The sequence below is a fragment of the Heterodontus francisci genome, unplaced genomic scaffold (genome assembly GCF_036365525.1).
Source record: "Heterodontus francisci isolate sHetFra1 unplaced genomic scaffold, sHetFra1.hap1 HAP1_SCAFFOLD_542, whole genome shotgun sequence".
NCBI lineage: Eukaryota > Metazoa > Chordata > Chondrichthyes > Heterodontiformes > Heterodontidae > Heterodontus > Heterodontus francisci.
The window spans coordinates 52,501-60,000 of record NW_027140974.1 but is presented as its reverse complement, the minus strand read 5'-3'; positions in this window follow the sequence as shown (position 1 = coordinate 60,000).

Below are 7,500 nucleotides of genomic sequence, written 5' to 3'. Positions count from 1 at the left end.
AACAGAGCATGGAAAGTCCGCCAGATTTACCCTTAAATGCTCATAAATGACTTCCAGGCACTCTTCGGAAGGTCTTTTATTTCAAAAGAAGGTCCTTCCTTGAGGGAGCACTTCTTCGGCCACTTTGCAAGTGCAACCGCTGCCAGCAAAAGTTCTGAAAATCGAGTTCCCGAAAATCTCCGGGTACCCCGCCAACCCCCAGCCACCCGAATCGCAAGTGTCAATTCGGCGGGTTGCCTGCCGGTAGTCCTTCCGAAAATGAGGCGCCAAATCGCCGCAACGGCCATTTTTCATTTCGGCATCGGGACTTCCGACGGCAACTGATTAACTAGCCCGGGGACTAGAGCGGCAGCAAATGCAACGTGCCCTCTTGGCGGGAGCAACTTGACCGCCCCCGTGGGGAAAGGTCAACTCGGGGCCCGGGAAAGTCGCCGAGTCCGACCCCATACACTTCCATGAGTTGGGGGTTTTGGCCTTCCCGGCCCAAGGCTCGCCTTATTTCGGCCTGCACTTTCGGAAAAGGGTGCATTCCTTTTGGTTAATGATTTCACCAGCCCGGGTCTTAGCCTCTGCCCCGACGGCTAAGTCTTTTGGTTAATGATTTCCTGCGGCTGGGACTACCCTTTCCCCCGCCCTGCAGGCACCCGGGTCGGGAGGCCGTCGGGGGCACTTTCCGGGGCAAATCCGGACCCTTACGCAAGGGAGAGTGCGCCCCCCGCCTCGGCCGGGGGTCAGGCTGCCGCCTATTAAGCCCGACAGAAAACCCGAAAAATGGACGAAAATGGGAAAAAATCCCCATCCGAAAAAGGCTTAAAAGTCGGTTGGGCGGCAGCTAGGGTCGGTCTCTGCAGACCTGGAGGCTCGGGTGGACTCTTGGAATAAACGTCCAAGTCCCGACTTGCCACCTCCTACTACTGTGCAGATACCCCGCCAACCCCCAGCCACCCGAATGACAAGCGTCCGATCAGCGGGACGAATTTGACAACTCTGGCCGGACCTCTGGAACTCCATCCCGGGTAACCGGGGCAAATTTTTCCGCTTGATCGCCCTTCCACTGGTTAACCATTTGCCCTTTCGGACTTAGTCTCTGGACATTATTCGACGGATTTTCTGGTTAACCATTTGCCCTTTCGGACTTAGTCTCTGGGCATTATTTTCGACTTTTTGGTTAATGATTTCATACTTTTTACTTACTTTTGCCCTTTTTGGTTAATGATTACTCTGCTTACTGGTTAACCATTTGCCCTTTCGGACTTAGTCTCTGGACATTATTTTCGAGTTTTTGGTTAATGATTTCACACTTTTAACATATTTTTGCGCTTTTTGGTTAATGATTACTCTGCTTACTGGTTAACCATTTGCCCTTTCGGACTTAGTCTCTGGACATTATTTTCGACTTTTTGGTTAATGATTTCACACTTTTTACTTACTTTTGCGATTTTTGGTTAATGATTTCACACTTTTAACATATTTTTGCGCTTTTTGGTTAATGATTACTCTGCTTACTGGTTAACCATTTGCCCTTTCGGACTTAGTCTCTGGAGATTATTTTCGACTTTTTGGTTAATGATTTCACACTTTTAACTTAATTTTGTGCTTTTTGGTTAATGATTTCACACTTTTTACTTACTTTTGCGATTTTTGGTTAATGATTACTCTGCTTACTGGTTAACCATTTGCCCTTTCGGACTTAGTCTCTGGACATTATTTTCGAGTTTTTGGTTAATGATTTCACACTTTTAACATATTTTTGCGCTTTTTGGTTAATGATTACTCTGCTTACTGGTTAACCATTTGCCCTTTCGGACTTAGTCTCTGGAGATTATTTTCGAGTTTTTGGTTAATGATTTCACACTTTTTACTTACTTTTGCGCTTTTTGGTTACTGATTTCACACTTTTTACATATTTTTGCGCTTTTTGGTTAATGATTACTCTGCTTACTGGTTAATTATTTGCCCTTTCGGACTTAGTCTCTGCACATTATTTTCGAGTTTTTGGTTAATGATTTCACACTTTTAACATATTTTTGCGCTTTTTGGTTAATGATTACTCTGCTTACTGGTTAACCATTTGCCCTTTCGGACTTAGTCTCTGGAGATTATTTTCGAGTTTTTGGTTAATGATTTCACACTTTTTACTTACTTTTGCGCTTTTTGGTTACTGATTTCACACTTTTTACATATTTTTGCGCTTTTTGGTTAATGATTACTCTGCTTACTGGTTAATTATTTGCCCTTTCGGACTTAGTCTCTGCACATTATTTTCGAGTTTTTGGTTAATGATTTCACACTTTTAACATATTTTTGCGCTTTTTGGTTAATGATTACTCTGCTTACTGGTTAACCATTTGCCCTTTCGGACTTAGTCTCTGGAGATTATTTTCGACTTTTTGGTTAATGATTTCACACTTTTAACTTAATTTTGTGCTTTTTGGTTAATGATTTCACACTTTTTACTTACTTTTGCGATTTTTGGTTAATGATTACTCTGCTTACTGGTTAACCATTTGCCCTTTCGAACTTAGTCTCTGGACATTATTTTCGAGTTTTTGGTTAATGATTTCACACTTTTAACATATTTTTGCGCTTTTTGGTTAATGATTACTCTGCTTACTGGTTAATTATTTGCCCTTTCGGACTTAGTCTCTGCACATTATTTTCGAGTTTTTGGTTAATGATTTCACACTTTTAACATATTTTTGCGCTTTTTGGTTACTGATTTCATACTTTTTACTTACTTTTGCGCCTTTTGGTTAATGATTACTCTGCTTACTGGTTAACCATTTGCCCTTTCGGACTTAGTCTCTGGACATTATTTTCGGGTTTTTGGTTAATGATTTCACACTTTTTACTTACTTTTGCGATTTTTGGTTAATGATTACTCTGCTTACTGGTTAACCATTTGCCCTTTCGGACTTAGTCTCTGGACATTGTTTTCGACATTTTGGTTAATGATTTCACACTTTTAACTTAATTTTGTGCTTTTTGGTTAATGATTTCATACTTTTTACTTACTTTTGCGATTTTTGGTTAATGATTTCATACTTTTTACTTACTTTTGCGATTTTTGGTTAATGATTTCATACTTTTTACTTACTTTTGCCCTTTTTGGTTAATGATTTCATACTTTTTACTTACTTTTGCGATTTTTGGTTCATGATTACTCTGCTTACTGGTTAACCATTTGCCCTTTCGGACTTGGTCTCTGGACATTATTTTCGACTTTTTGGTTAATGATTTCACACTTTTAACTTAATTTTGTGCTTTTTGGTTAATGATTTCATACTTTTTACTTACTTTTGCCCTTTTTGGTTAATGATTACTCTGCTTACTGGTTAACCATTTGCCCTTTCGGACTTAGTCTCTGCACATTATTTTCGAGTTTTTGGTTAATGATTTCACACTTTTAACATATTTTTGCGATTTTTGGTTAATGATTACTCTGCTTACTGGTTAACCATTTGCCCTTTCGGACTTAGTCTCTGGAGATTATTTTCGACTTTTTGGTTAATGATTTCACACTTTTAACATATTTTTGCGCTTTTTGGTTACTGATTTCATACTTTTTACTTACTTTTGCGCCTTTTGGTTAATGATTACTCTGCTTACTGGTTAACCATTTGCCCTTTCGGACTTAGTCTCTGGAGATTATTTTCTTGTTTTTGGTTAATGATTTCACACTTTTAACATATTTTTGCGATTTTTGGTTAATGATTACTCTGCTTACTGGTTAACCATTTGCCCTTTCGGACTTAGTCTCTGGAGATTATTTTCGACTTTTTGGTTAATGATTTCACACTTTTAACATATTTTTGCGCTTTTTGGTTACTGATTTCATACTTTTTACTTACTTTTGCGCCTTTTGGTTAATGATTACTCTGCTTACTGGTTAACCATTTGCCCTTTCGGACTTAGTCTCTGGAGATTATTTTCGAGTTTTTGGTTAATGATTTCACACTTTTTACTTACTTTTGCGATTTTTGGTTAATGATTACTCTGCTTACTGGTTAACCATTTGCCCTTTTGGACTTAGTCTCTGGAGATTATTTTCGACTTTTTGGTTAATGATTTCACACTTTTTACTTACTTTTGCGATTTTTGGTTAATGATTTCACACTTTTTACTTACTTTTGCGATTTTTGGTTAATGATTACTCTGCTTACTGGTTAACCATTTGCCCTTTCGGACTTAGTCTCTGGAGATTATTTTCGAGTTTTTGGTTAATGATTTCACACTTTTTACTTACTTTTGCGATTTTTGGTTAATGATTTCACACTTTTTACTTACTTTTGCGATTTTTGGTTAATGATTACTCTGCTTACTGGTTAACCATTTGCCCTTTCGGACTTGGTCTCTGGACATTATTTTCGAGTTTTTGGTTAATGATTTCACACTTTTTACTTACTTTTGCGATTTTTGGTTAATGATTACTCTGCTTACTGGTTAACCATTTGCCCTTTCGGACTTAGTCTCTGGAGATTATTTTCGAGTTTTTGGTTAATGATTTCACACTTTTTACTTACTTTTGCGATTTTTGGTTAATGATTACTCTGCTTACTGGTTAACCATTTGCCCTTTCGGACTTAGTCTCTGCACATTATTTTCGAGTTTTTGGTTAATGATTTCACACTTTTAACATATTTTTGCGCTTTTTGGTTAATGATTACTCTGCTTACTGGTTAACCATTTGCCCTTTTGGACTTAGTCTCTGGACATTATTTTCGAGTTTTTGGTTAATGATTTCACACTTTTTACTTACTTTTGCGATTTTTGGTTAATGATTTCACACTTTTTACTTACTTTTGCGATTTTTGGTTAATGATTACTCTGCTTACTGGTTAACCATTTGCCCTTTCGGACTTAGTCTCTGGAGATTATTTTCGAGTTTTTGGTTAATGATTTCACACTTTTTACTTACTTTTGCGATTTTTGGTTAATGATTTCACACTTTTTACTTACTTTTGCGATTTTTGGTTAATGATGACTCTGCTTACTGGTTAACCATTTGCCCTTTCGGACTTAGTCTCTGCACATTATTTTCGAGTTTTTGGTTAATGATTTCACACTTTTTACTTACTTTTGCGATTTTTGGTTAATGATTTCATACTTTTTACTTACTTTTGCGATTTTTGGTTAATGATTACTCTGCTTACTGGTTAACCATTTGCCCTTTCGGACTTGGTCTCTGGACATTATTTTCGAGTTTTTGGTTAATGATTTCACACTTTTAACATAATTTTGCGCTTTTTGGTTAATGATTACTCTGCTTGCTTGTTACTGATTTCCCCTTTCGGACTTGATCTCTGGCCGTTCTTTTCGACCTTTTTGGATAAGGTTTCCACACTCTGAAATTATTTTGGGCTCACTGATTAGGCGAGATCAAGGGGGCATGCCTGGGCACTTTGGGCTCAGTTTGGGAAGGCGGCGTCCGTGTGCTCCTCCGCCCTTCCCGCACTTGCGGCTAGGTTTGCCAAACTGCGCTGACCCGCAGCCCTGCCTTTTTGCCCACGGCACGGAACGACTCAAGTCTGGCTCCGTTCCAGGCCGTTGCCTCCGGCTGCCCGCCGTCCGGCCGGCCTGGGACGTACCCCGGCTGACGGCGCCGGAGGCCCTCTAGCAGCCACCGGTGCCGCGGGCCAATGGGTCCGGGCGTTCCGGAGCTATCGGTGGGGAAGTGCTCTCCCCTTTTCCTGACGCCGTTCGCCCGAGCAGAGGTGCAGCCTGACGGGACTGCTGTCGCCTTCCGCGGCGCACCGGCCCCTTTCACCTGCCGTCGACCGCGCGGAGCTCGGACCTCCCTCCCCGAAGTTATGGCCCCGGCGCCGGAGGGTGCCCGGGGCCGGGCATTCAGCGGGGTGAGTCTTCACCTTCCCGGTCAGCCTGCGGGGTCGGTGCGCCGGCACTCGACGCCGGAGGGTCCCCTCTTTCCGTAGAGCCCCGCCCGGTGCCGATCGGCCGGCGGATTGCGGAGCGAACCGCGCCTGACCGACGGGCCTCGGAAACCCGTTGCAGTCGACGGGGGGGAACCGGACAGCGGGACGAGGTGCCGATTCCACCCGCAGATTCGATCCCGAAATCCCGCGGGATTCGGCGGTCCGACCCGACAGATTCAAACGTCGCCCGGGCGGCCCCCAGCGGTCGGGCCGGCCTGGTTCCGCCACCGCCCGATGCCCCTCGCCCCCGGCTACCGCCGGCCGCGCAGACCGAGCGAATGCGGCCGGACGTCCGGCGGCAATCGGCCGGAAAGCGGTATGGCCATTTCCTACTGTCCCTCGGACGGGCAGAGGGGCGGCGCCGGGGCACTCGCGGACCAGGCCGCGCCCCTCCGAGCCCTACCGCCTGCCGTCGACCGCGCGGGGATCGGACCTCCCTCCCCGAAGTTATGGCCCCGGAGCCGGAGGGTACCCGGGGCCGGGCATTCAGCGGGGTGAGTCTTCACCTTCCCGGTCAGCCTGCGGGGTCGGTGCGCCGGCACTCGACGCGGGAGGGTCCCCTCTTTCCGTAGAGCCCCGCCCGGTGCCGATCGGCCGGCGGATTGCGGAGCGAACCGCGCCTGACCGACGGGCCTCGGAAACCCGTTGCAGTCGACCGGGGGGAACCGGACAGCGGGACGAGGTGCCGATTCCACCCGCAGATTCGATCCCGAAATCCCGCGGGATTCGGCGGTCCGACCCGACAGATTCAAACGTCGCCCGGGCGGCCCCCAGCGGTCGGGCCGGCCTGGTTCCGCCACCGCCCGATGCCCCTCGCCCCCGGCTACCGCCGGCCGCGCAGACCGAGCGAATGCGGCCGGACGTCCGGCGGCAATCGGCCGGAAAGCGGTATGGCCATTTCCTACTGTCCCTCGGACGGGCAGAGGGGCGGCGCCGGGGCACTCGCGGACCAGGCCGCGCCCCTCCGAGCCCTACCGCCTGCCGTCGACCGCGCGGGGATCGGACCCTCCTCGCCGAAGTTATGGAGGTAGGACCGGGAGGCTGCCCAGGGTCGGGACTTCAACCGGCTGCCGCCACCCTTTCCCGCCTGTCCCACGGGCTCGGAGATCCAGGCCCTGCAAAGACCCTCCGGTCGCCACCCGACAGGTGCTTTACCGGAGAAATCGTAAACCGGCGTCAGGGCCGGACCTGTCCCGCAGAGGGCAGCCTGCGCCCTTATGCTTTCCCTTTTGCTTTGGCCCCGCAGTAGCAAATGGTTCACCGATAAGTCGGGAACCCACACGCCCGGCCCCACCCGCCCATCCTTCCGCAATGCATCGCCTAGACACACGCACCAAGGGCGCTCTCCTTCCCCCGCCTCCCACATCCCACAGGATGTGCCCTCAGACCACGGCGCCCACACAACCACCCACCCACCCAACCTTCCTAAACACGCCGGCAAACATGCATACAAACACGGCCACCTTCGCAAATTCACCCCCACGCCGACTATTAAGCCCGGCAAGACTCATTGCAGCCAACCGCGGCCAAAAGTTGAAGTGACAACTCATTAACCAATTTCCAAAAT